At 44.2% G+C, this 12,389-nt stretch overlaps 1 protein-coding gene across 1 annotated transcript in view; it reads right to left on the reverse strand.

Annotated features, from left to right (window-relative positions):
• LOC311313326 (SH3 domain-binding protein 4-like) overlaps window positions 1-5,194 on the reverse strand; it is a 162,525-nt gene extending 157,331 nt beyond the window's left edge. Inside the window, exon 1 of the mRNA XM_084443447.1 lies at window positions 5,116-5,194. The gene's annotated coding sequence lies outside the window, so the exon portion shown is untranslated. The remainder of the gene's footprint in view (window positions 1-5,115) is intronic.
• Between the last annotated feature and the right edge of the window lie 7,195 nt (window positions 5,195-12,389).

A 12,389-nucleotide genomic window follows, 5' to 3' on the forward strand; every position in this document is an offset into this window, starting at 1 on the left:
TTTCAAGCCCCTCATATTGATCCATTAAAACAATAATAGTAATAATAATAACATCAATAAAATAAAATAATAATAATAATAATAACATATACTAATAATCATACTTGTATTTATGTTGTATTAAGCGCAAGGAAAATACACAGAATAAGACAGGGAATAGATATACAAAATGAAGTCAATAATTCAATAATTAAAGTTTTGACTTTGATTTTGTCAGCTGAGTTATCAATAATAATGTCATATTAGTCTATCCAAGTTGTACACAGCAAGTTTTCCAGCTCTAGTTTTAAAACATTTCAGTAAAATATGTGGAGTATTTCAATGTATCGCAATATGTATCGTACAGTATCACAATGTGTCGTGATACAATAGCACTGTAACCCATGTATCATGATATGCATCATGAGTTCAATAACCAGCCCTAAAGAACATAACATTTTGTTCCATTTTGTCTATTAGATTATGTCATTGGCACTTACACTGAGGGGGAGGGACATATGTCCAGTTAATGCAAGTGAACGTGTAATAACATTACAGGCTCTATGCACAAGAAGTACTAGGGGGACAAGTATTGACAAAGTATAACAGCGTAATGGCTGTGGTCAAAGTATACAAGGCCAAAGACACACACACACACACACACACAAACACACACACACACACAAACACACAAACACACACACAATAAGGTTAGTGACATTAGTTAGCAATAAAAGGGGGATATTGATGTCTGGGGCAGCGTGTACTCTTTGCAGAGGCGTGCAGACGAGGCCCTTGCTTCTGCTCAAGAAGGGCTGTGCCTGGGCAGGAAGCGCCTGAGGAGCAGCAGCAAGGAGGAAATACCATTGTGATGAGGGCTGCCAGAACCCCTCCCTGACTGCCTGCTCCCTCCCATCTCTCCCTACTTCAATCATGTCCCAGCCTGCCTCCTTCTGCATTGTTCTGCTCCGGCGCTGTGGAACAAACCCAGAGACTAGCGTACCTGTAGCCCATCGGCTCATCAGCGTTTGAAGGTCTGACATTGAGAGAGAATCACAATGAATCACCATGGTGACAAAGTCCATGTCATTGCTTCTAAATCGACCGGGGAATGTGTGTGACACACAGATGCCACACTCCCAGGGAAGAGAAAGGAGTAGGGGGACAGACATTGTGCTCCCTCGCTGGTGTTGGGTCAACACAGCTCCGGCCTTGGCTGGTCCAAACCAGATCTACAAAGCCTCAGGTCTGTGGGTAGTTGTATGAGTGATAAGCTCCTGTGTAAACTTCATACAAGGCCTTCAGAGGTTTGACTATCACTGTTTGGGTTGATAACACAAACTGGCTTGATCGACTTCAGACTGTACACCTCTACCTCACTCTGGTGAACATTGATCAAGATGGTAGCTCAACGGTTTAAGTGTTCGAAGGGGAAAACATATTAGGATGTGATGAGGCTAGTAAAAATGTACAATGTTCTACTACTACTAACAGCCCCAAGTCATTTTGGTTCTTTGAAAGGTGATAGCGACCCCACTCTCTCCAATAACAACACACTGATCACCACATGGGTGGCGTGTCGGTTTGAATCAGCGAAGCCATCATCCCTTCATTGTACTGGTTCACCAGCCACAGTAGAGCACCAACATCTATCTATAACTGGAGCAGTCATATGGCTGCCATGCCGTTTGAAAAGAGCAGTCCTGGGGGCGCCCCGATAGCTCACTGGGTAAGGCGCGCGCCATATGAAGGCTAGTCCTTTGCGCGGCGGACCCGGGTTCGATTCCCGGCTCGGGTCCTGTGCCGCATGTCCTCCCCTCTCTCTCTCTCTCCCACATTTCCTGTCTCTCTACACTGTCCTATAACATTAAAACTGAAAAGCCCTAAAAAATATCTTAAAAAAGAAAAGAGCAGTCCGTTTGCTTGATAAGCTGCAGGTTCGAATGAACTGTGACCTCACAGACTGGAACATATAGAACCACATGAGGGACTTAGGTTTGGAGAATGTATTCTCAAGAGACTATGTGGATCTGGACACCGACGGTGTGAAGGGATAAGTGATAGGGGCTATTGTGTTCATCAAGTGACAAAGTGTGACACATTAAGTGTGAAACAGAGGCCTCACAAAGTGCATTGACTAGTCTGGAGAGACTGGGAGAGACTCTGACATCAGCAGTGTCAGGGGTGACATCATTCTGGTCTCCCATGGTACCGATCCAGGCGGAGAGGGGCTTTTACTGGGCTGTTCAACGTCTGGCTCTGAAGCAGACACCTAGATACATTAACATGCTGGCCAAACAGACACGGTGGTCAAATTTTGTGGTCAAAATGCCACTGGAGCCATCGTCATGTAGAGAGTGTGAGATTCATAATATCGGAAAGAGTAAAGTCACCACTATGCCATAAAAGGCTGTTGAATATGTTTTAACTGGAACATGCCTGCTGGACTTGGTCGTCACTTTCCACTCGGTTCTTGTCTCTCAATATAAACAGACCAACGTGAACCGGTGCAGGGATAAAGTGGGGAGGAATGCTAGGAATGTAGGGGCTCTGATGAGAATCCGGCATTATTCAAGTCAAAAGAGCAGACAGGGGAAGGCGTATCATTCTTCTGATAAAAAAAGACGGGGTTAGAGGGCATGTCCAGCTGTCATTCCACCCTTCGTCTGGAATTTAGGGGGACGTCTCGTAGCGTTGACAATCACGTCTTGGCCTGGGAACAATGCCATGGCAACAATGGAGTCCCATGGGAAATGTATGAGCTCTTTCCAAAACTATCCTGAAACAAACATACATTTGTTTCCAAGTCCAACTGATCACTGATCGTGATCATGTGACGATAAATAAAGAATAAAAGCCTTTTTATACAATGACTAAAAGTAGAACACAAGAGTTCAGCCACACTACACTGCCTGAAGCAGTCACGAAACTAGCATGAGTCACACCTGACCACTGGCTATTACCCCCAGAGGAGATGGTGCTAGCCAGGGTTCCTCTCTGAACCAGTGGCCTCTGGGAGACTGTGTGCATGGCTGTACCCAGCCAGACTCTCACCCTGGCACTAACGCACACCAGGACAGGCATGTTCAGCTCACACTGTGGGAGCAGCTTAGCACAATCACATGTGCATTCATAAAGAACTCCATTTAGTTTTAACAGTTTTAACTCCAATGAGCTCAGCAGATGGAAAATAAGTTATGCTTGCAGAGTGAGAGGTTTCAATACCATGGAATTGTGATATCTGAAGTTCAACTCTAAATGTGTACTTCTATAGGATACAGAATGACCAATTGTCCATATTGTATGCTGTTTTACAGGCAAAATAGTACTGTATTCACACACCTTATCAAGTAGTGTACTACATCTCCCAGGTGTCCCAAAATGCACGAGACACTGATTTAAGTACAACTCCAGTGGACAAGAGGCACCAATGTCAGACAAAATCCGCGGTGATCTGATTTCAAACTGTTGGTCAGTCGTCTACCTTTGTTTGGAAATGATGTAGCCTAGAGCAAATCACTGAATGACTAACGAATTCAAATATGAAGATTCGTTTTTTACATCAATTAACGTTTTATATCACGAGCGAGAACAGAACGCCGGTGTTGTACCGGGATAGTCCCGTGGATAGTCCCGTGGATAGTCCCGTGGATAGTCCCAGGTCGCAGCCTAGAGCCTAACTTCCCGTCCCCAGAGTCCCGGAGGGGCAGTAGACTAGCCCACCTCTCCCCAGAGGGGCAGTAGACTAGCCCACCTCTCCCCAGAGGGGCAGTAGACTAGCCCACCTCTCCCCAGAGGGGCAGTAGACTAGCCCACCTCTCCCCAGAGTCCCAGAGGGGCAGTAGACTAGCCCACCTCTCCCCAGAGTCCCGGAGGGGCAGTAGACTAGCCCACCTCTCCCCAGAGTCCCGGAGGGGCAGTAGACTAGCCCACCTCTCCCCAGAGTCCCGGAGGGGCAGTAGACTAGCCCACCTCTCCCCAGAGTCCCGGAGGGGCAGTAGACTAGCCCACCTCTCTCCAGAGTCCCGGAGGGGCAGTAGACTAGCCCACCTCTCTCCAGAGTCCCGGAGGGGCAGTAGACTAGCCCACCTCTCCCCAGAGGGGCAGTAGACTAGCCCACCTCTCCCCAGAGTCCCGGAGGGGCAGTAGACTAGCCCACCTCTCCCCAGAGTCCCGGAGGGGCAGTAGACTAGCCCACCTCTCCCCAGAGTCCCGGAGGGGCAGTAGACTAGCCCACCTCCCCCAGACCGCCTCCACGGTCCAGGACCTCATAAATGTCAGGGGAGGTCTGGATTGTTTGATACCATGGCAACGAATGTCACGAAAGCGAGAAGAGAAGAGAAGAGAAGAGAAGAGGAGAGAAGAGAAGAGAAGAGAAGAGAAGAGAAGAGAAGAGAAGAGAAGAGAAGAGAAGAGAGGAGGAGAGAAGAGAAGAGGAGAGGAGAGAAGAGAGAGGAGGAGAGAAGAGAAGAGAAGAGAAGAGAAGAGAAGAGAAGAGAAGAGAAGAGAAGAGAAGAGAAGAGAAGAGAAGAGAAGAGGTTCCATTTGAAGAATCTGATTCAGGGGACGAAATTTTGTGGGTTTTAAAGGGGACGACTTCTGATTGCATCAATGTAGCAAATAGGCTACGAAAGTCATTCAAGAATTGATTTCTATTTTTGCGACGAAGATGCCACGATATCGGCCAGATGAGAAGCCAGAGGGGATTTTAGAGATGATCCTATAGACTACATGTTAGTGATTAATGGAGAGAGACATGACGAATCTATTCAAAATGAACATCCCACCGAGAAGATAGCCCAGGACAATGAATACAGCACTAAAGTAGCTCCGCTTTTACAAGGAAAACAGAACCTACCATTCAGCAAAGCCCACTGAAAGTGCCCCTCAGCCCACCCACGCATCTGGTAAAAACACTAAAGCAAAGATGGGGCATGTTCATAGTAGGCTATTGAAAACAACCACAGTCTCAATTCGAAAAAGTTTTCAATTCTTGTTCTAAACCCCAGAATGAGAGCAGAGACGCAGTTACTGCGACTATTCTGGGTTGAGAACGAGAACACGTCTGTTTACTAGAACATCATGTTTAATAACAATAGGCAAGTAAGGCAAATACGTGTAAAAGAGTTAGGTCACCTGATTAAACTCCCGTAAGATGTGTGTCTTGAAGCGAATGCATCCAGCGGGTCTATAGGATCCGTCCGGTCTCTTCTAGTTCTGTGTGCTTCTACAGTCTCTCTGTCTACAGTCTCTCTGGACGGAGGAGCAGAGAGACCCCGCTGATGTCACCGAGAGGGAGGGGCCTGGACTGGACCCGTCTAGTATAGATATGATATGATGTCATATTTGTCTCACATTACTTTTTTACTTTGTATATAATTTAATTCAGTTTAATTAATTAATTTTACCGTGAGTGTGGTCATCTTCTTTAGAAGCATCTCACATACACACATATAGAATAGCAATTGTAAATCATCAAGAGTTGCATTTAGTCTCATATAGATATGATATGATGTCATATTTGTCTCAGATTACTTTTTACTTTGTATATATTATTTAATTCAGTTTAATTGATTAATTATTTTTTACCGTGAGTGTGGTCATCTTCTTTAGAAGCATCTCACATAAACATAGAAATTGTAAATGATCAAGAGTTGCATCTAGTTTTCATTAAAGTGAAAAATGTCACATAACTTAGTGTGATGCACACCATTCAAATAATGATTTATTTTTCTAATTCAGGGCAGGGCTATCAGGTTGTAGAGGGCTTAAAGGAGTAGTAAAGGGAAAATGCATGTTTAGCCCTGGTTTAAGGTTACTTATGATCATATACAATGGTTCAGATCAAAACGTTGACAAAACTAGCACTTTTGAGAAAGTCTGATAATTGCTCTACCACCGTTTTGGTCATACAATGGATGTGGGTGGGCACCGTGAAAAATCTTTCAAAAACATGTTAAACTCTCGATTTCAAAGACAAGAAACTTGTAGCATGCTAAAAACATGCATTTTCCCTTTACTACTCCTTTAAGTCTATCACATACTACTTAAACGGTTTGCAGGGTATTGTTGTCTTATTGTGGTGTATTGGACGGCTTGTTCTGAAAAGCTACCGGTCATGCCAAGCATGGCTACTCCTCACGCAGTAAAGGCTATTGCTAATTTCTAAGGCATAGTAGGGTACGATTATTTTGCATGACTCGTTAGAGGACGGCGGGTGGCAGAATGATTCTACTTACTACACTATTTAAGACCGAGCCGGCTCCAAATCTCCAAGTAGCCTAACGATATTGCTGTCAAAGGAGCAATTTCTGCCAGACACAAATAATGACGTTATGCATAACTTAAGAATGTCAGCAAGAGCTATTGCACATACTTTTCTAAACATGCCATCTAACACCTTGGATCAGTGAGAGCACACAGATGGTATTTTCTGCCCAGAGGCCACAGTAAAGAAGGAATTGGGCAAACTCTGGGATAGCCTGTGCCCTTAATAAGAGTCCTTACACATGGATCCTTTACATCTATAATTTAAAAAAAAAAATCAATGATTGTTAAATAAATGTTTGTGTATTATAATCTAATAAGTAATGAATGGGTTTTGTTACATTTTGGAATGTGCTACATGAATAAAACAAAAGAACATATTAATTTGTCCCAAAAACACTTTCAGTCCTTCTGGGTGTAGCCTGCAGTATAAAAGTCAAATAAAGCATTGGAAATTTCAGGCATGAAAGTAGCTTTGTTACCTCTGCCCCAGTGACAGCGCCGAGCGAGAGGTTATGTTTCGGTGGTGTGTGTGTGTGTGCGTATGTGTGTGTGTGCGTATGTGTGTGTGTGTGTGTGTGTGTGTATTTGTGTGCGGTTGCTAGTAGGATTAGAGAAAAACTACTGGACAGATGTTCACGGGTGTAGCTTGGTCAAACTTAGAACCGATTCAATTTTGGAGCGGATCCAAAGCACGGTTCGAGTTCACAGGCTGCCCAAACACGGCCGCCCATTCACCCCCATTCATTTTTTTAACCAGGATCATGCAAAAACTACCTGACCGACTTTCATGAAAGGTGTAGCATGGGCCACCAACTTCACAGGATTATACAAAAACTACTGGAGCGATTTTCATGAAACTCGGTGGAGGGATGTAGCATGGGACAGTTTATAACCCTACTTACTTCCTGCTTTCGTTCAGAGCAGACGCTTTTGCTGCTTGCTCCTGCTCTTGCATTTATTGCATTTTGTATGTCGCTCTTTCTTCCTTTTTATGTGTTATTTGTATTGGGAAGCACTTTGTGCATTCGTGCTGTGAAAGGCGCTATATAAAAAGTTTATTTACTTACTTACTTACTACCCATTCAATTTTGGCATGCACAGGGACACGGGATGCATTCAGAGGTGGAGGTCTGTGTTCCGTGAACACTATTTCTACTTTCTATTCTTTCCCCCTCAAGCTCAGTTTGAGGAGTTCGCTGAAGTCTACTTATCTACACACTTTGTTTTGTTCTTTATTATAATAATAACAACAAACAATTAAATTAGTCCACACTCGTACTCACTGCATCATTTGGTTTTTCATTGAAGTAAAACAGTTTTTTAATGATTTTCAAGAGGAAAAAGAGAGAGATGCCAATTGATTTATGTGTTGTCTTATCATTATTAACTCCTTTAATCAGTCAGCCACTCAGATGAATGGGGGGAAAGGGATGTTGTGAGTAATTAGGTTTGGAACCGGGACATAAATCAGCTGGATGAGCCTGGGTGTGTATCACACCAAAACTGACACAACATTATACTGTACATACAAGCAGAAGCAATATTATAATGCAATGCAACGATGCATGCAATAACAAAGAAGAAGAAGAAGGCCCTATCCAATCAAAACTGTTGTTGAGAGCTTCCTGTTTAGAGCAGTAACAGTACAGTCAAACATATGAGCTTTCTCTGTAGTCTTGGCTCAGCTAGAAGACATTCTTCAGTTGATTGAATGGCGGAGAACAGAAGCAGCCCAGGAGCTGTGTGTTCAGGGCCCACATGCCGTGTCATGACAGGTTATGTTCAGGTTCAGTTCTGTTGAAACGTTGACTGGTGTGTCATCAGTATGCCCTCAGGTTTATAATCAACAGTTTTTTTTTTCCTGTCAGTACATGTAAAAAACACATATGTCTTTAGAAGTACTGTTAGGCTCAAACGGTTTATTTGAAATTGGTTGTTAGGATACTGTGTGACAAACTGTCGATAGTCAAAACATGGCCATTTCATGTAGAGAATTCTATAATTGCTTTGGCACAAGCAACGGTGGTGGTCCCACTAGCGTACTACCTCAACAAGAAAGGGTGGAAGTAACAACACAAAAGAACGGAACACCAAGCTCCCAGCAGCCATTGAGAAACAACAACCTGTTCTGCTTTCCACAACTTCCTACTCGGTTTGAATTAGGTCATTAACGTGAGTAACGGCAAGCTTTTGAATGTCTGCAAAACAGTTTTAATTTATTTTATGTAGAGTTGTATTCGCTGTGTACCCCTTAATGTGAGTTATCTACTAACAATCTCAAAGACATCAAAGAGATCCTAAAAATGTTAGGGTAGACAATATTTTCAAGATGGGTAACGTTTCAAGCTTTTTCCCTTGCTTTGGGCTGGATTTAAAAGCTGAAAACAACATGGAGATATTGATTGAGGAGTCCTAGAGGGATTGTTTGCCCCCCCCCCCCCCCCCCCATAGAGAGCTGGATAGAATAAACACTCTTTTGAGAGTCCGAATCTTTCAGTTCACACACCTTCCCATGCACTTCCCCTCTGTGAAAACACGAAGCGGTCAGAAGAGAGGGCAGAACGTTATTGGGGAAAGGCTCCACACAACCTCCACCTGCGTTACTGGTCTCTCTCACCCTCTCTGTTCGCCTCCCTCTCTCCCTCTCTTTCTCTCCCTCTCTCGTCCCCACCCGTCCGCTCTCTCTTCCTCTCTCACCCCACCTCACCCTTTCACTCTCTCTTCCTCTCTCACCCCACCTCACCCTTCTCTCTCTCTTCCTCTCTCACCCTTTCTCTCTCTCCTCATCTCTTACCCCACCTCACCCTTTCTCTCTCTCTTCCTCTCTCACCCTTTCTCTCTCTCTTCCTCTCTCACCCACCTCACTCTTTCTCTCTCTCTTCCTCTCTCGCCTCTGCTTTGTATTCTTGCCTCTCTTTCTATGCCAAGCCTTAATTATTCACACACACACACACACACACACACACACACACACACACACACACACACACACACACACACACACACACACACACAAACACACACACACACACACACACACACCAAACACCTCTCTCAGCCCCAGACTAATCAGTATTCAGTACTGAGTACCCGTGCTGGCCTTGGTTTAGTTCAGGTGTGAATACAGTGGATGAAGAGACACCAAGAATAAAGATAATGGTTAATTTAAATCTTCAGTCAAGGAGGTGAAACAAAGTTATGAACAAAACACTCGAACCACAGGAGACTTTGTTCAATGTTCTAGAACATTTGGGAAATCTAAAAATAATGGAGTTTTTGAGGTCCAGCTTTTACATTGTGGATTGTTTTACAGTATAACAGATGTACTGTATGGTTCACTTGACCAAGCCCCTATACTGGGTGGGATTGGTACAATGAAAAAAACTAAAGTTCCACCAATATCATACATTTAAGACAACAAATGCCAAGAAATATTGAAATACATAGACATATAGAGAATTGTGTGTATTTTATCTAAAGACTGTAGTTATGGCAGTCCAGTCTTACCCTTGAGGAACATGACGCCCTCTTTATCAATCACACTCTTAAGTTGAACCAGTCTTTGTGTGGATACAGTGTGAGACAGTGTGAATGATGCTAGGAGTCATCTCATAGCTTCCTGCAAGGTCGTCATCATTATCATTCTGATCACAGGGTCAGAGAACTACACAATTACTCTCCCAAAATTAGAGTTCAAGAGCTCTCACAGGGGCTGGCTAGCACACACACACACACACACACACACACACACACACACACACACACACACACACATACACACGAGAGAATGGCATCCTATCCAGACAGGAAGTCCTTCCTAACGACTGAGTAGGCTGATAAGTGACCTGTGTTGGGACCGTTTCTGATTGCATTTACGTAACAAAATAAGGTTAGAAATGTGCAGAGGACCAAGAGTACACAGTAACACTCAAACGTTTTTTGTTGTTGTTGCTGTTATTGCATTTTTTTTCCCTAGGCCTGCTGGGAGATGTGATTGTAATCTAATCAGGGGCGGACTGGGGAAATAATTCAGGTCGGGCAACATAGCCCCAGTCGGCCCACTGAAGGGCTCTCCGATTGGTTGAGCGGGGGGCGGGGGGAGGGGGGGGGGCTATTCTGATTGTCGTGCTCATGCGGGCATCCAAGCTGGCCCACGCCGGCCCACTTCAGGACCAGCCAATCGGGATTCGTCCCGAACGTCCTGATGGCCATTCCGCCATTGATTGCATTACATCAGGTGTAGACTACATTAGCAGAGTACTTCATTTGTTCTTTTGTTGTGCCATATGGCTTCAGTTCCTAATTTCAAAATCAATGCACCATGAGATGGCGAACAGGATAGATGAGAGAATAATGCTCCCAGTCTGGAACGGGCAACACATTTGCAGATTTCAAGCTTCTATCATGAAAAACATTTCCTTTCTCTGGCCAAAAATCTGTTTAGAATCTGAATTATGTTTATTGCACTAAACTTCCGTTCTATTTCAAGAAAGTCATTGGACAAAAGGCGAATCATAATTTACTCTTATGCCTCTCAGCGTCTCTACCCGAATAGGAACGGCCATTTTAAATGAAGGATGTTGAGTCCCTGGAGCTGAACAAGCTGAGGCAGTTACCTTCTGTGCTAGAGGGATCACAGAGAGGTTATCCAGCTGGTGGATGGATGTGTCTTCCACTGGGACACGTTGGGGCTTCGGTGGGACATGTCCTTTTCACACTGTTGGACAGTAGAAAGCTTGGAAACCATGTGGAAATTATTTGAAGGCTTTCAACCACTTATATTCGTCTCCTGTGTGCCTGTTGGTGTTCAGCGGGGATAGAGCGTGTGACCCAAGCCAGCGGAGCACCACAGTGGACACGCTGACAGGTTATCATGGGACAAGTGGCGTATTTGATTGCCATGGTAACAGTCCTTCATATGCCAGGGCAGAGAACAAAACAGGGGACTGGAAATCAGAGTTCCACCAACAGTAGAACCGTCTAGGCTGGTTCCATAGGGAGGGAACACGTTGCATTACGAATGAATAGGTTCAACTGAATTTTTATCAACCAGTGTCACCTCAGAGTAGACTAGTGAGAAGATAGTTCAGTGGGATATTGTGGAGTCTGATGAAAATAAAACAACAACAACAACAACAACGGAAGCAGCAGCATCAGCAATAATACCTAATATCTAACAATAATACCTAATATCTAACAATAATACCTAATGTCTAACAATAATACCTAATATCTAACAATAATACCTAATATCTAACAATAATACCTATTGTCTAACAATAACACCAAATGTCTAACAATAACACCAAATGTCTAACAATAATACTAATGTCTAACAATAATACCTAATGTCTTGCCATAACGAGTCTTAATTGCCAGACAAGGAGTCCCAGCCAGCCTCAGCATCGTGGATCAATCTGCTTCTGAGGGAGCAGCCACCATAGCCATCCTACCGTTACCTTGGAGACAGGGACAGCTTAGTGTAATTGGAGTGTCAGCATGGCTGCCGGGAAGCAGGCTGCAAAAGGGATGTCCATGATGATATACTGGCCATCAGGGAAAGAGACAGGAACGAGGAGAGATTGAGGATATCCCCAAATACCGGGGGGCTCAGGAGGACATACGATGTGTACTACACAATGAGTGTTTGGGTGTGTGTGTGTGTGTGTGTGTGTGTGTGTGTGTGTGTGTGTGTGTGTGTAAATGGCAAAATAAGTTATGAGCAGGAGTCCAAATGAGAAGAGCAGAGAAGATGCAGTGCTCGTAGCGTTCTTTGGGTGGATGTTTTATAGGGCTCTATAGGGATCAGGCCTGTTTTAGAGGGATTTATAGGGATCATGCCACTCCTTGGGATTGGGTTGGCACTGCCCAGGTCCGTTAGTGCCACGCTCTCCGGCTCAGAGAAGGAACATTATAGCTCCCAATTACATTGAGTTCCAGAGGGAGTTGCTCTCTCTCTTCAATATTCACCTTTGACCCTCGAGACCCAAAAAGAAGAACGAATGAAACCCGGGGATGTTGTTTGGGTGGATTCTGCTAAGTCAGGATCCTGTCCTTTACACTAGCACTGTCCACTACACTAGCACTGACCACTACACTAGCACTGAACACTACACTATCACTGACCATTACACTAGCAC

The sequence above is a fragment of the Borostomias antarcticus genome (assembly GCF_949987555.1).
Source record: "Borostomias antarcticus genome assembly, chromosome: 9".
Classification (NCBI taxonomy): domain Eukaryota; kingdom Metazoa; phylum Chordata; class Actinopteri; order Stomiiformes; family Stomiidae; genus Borostomias; species Borostomias antarcticus.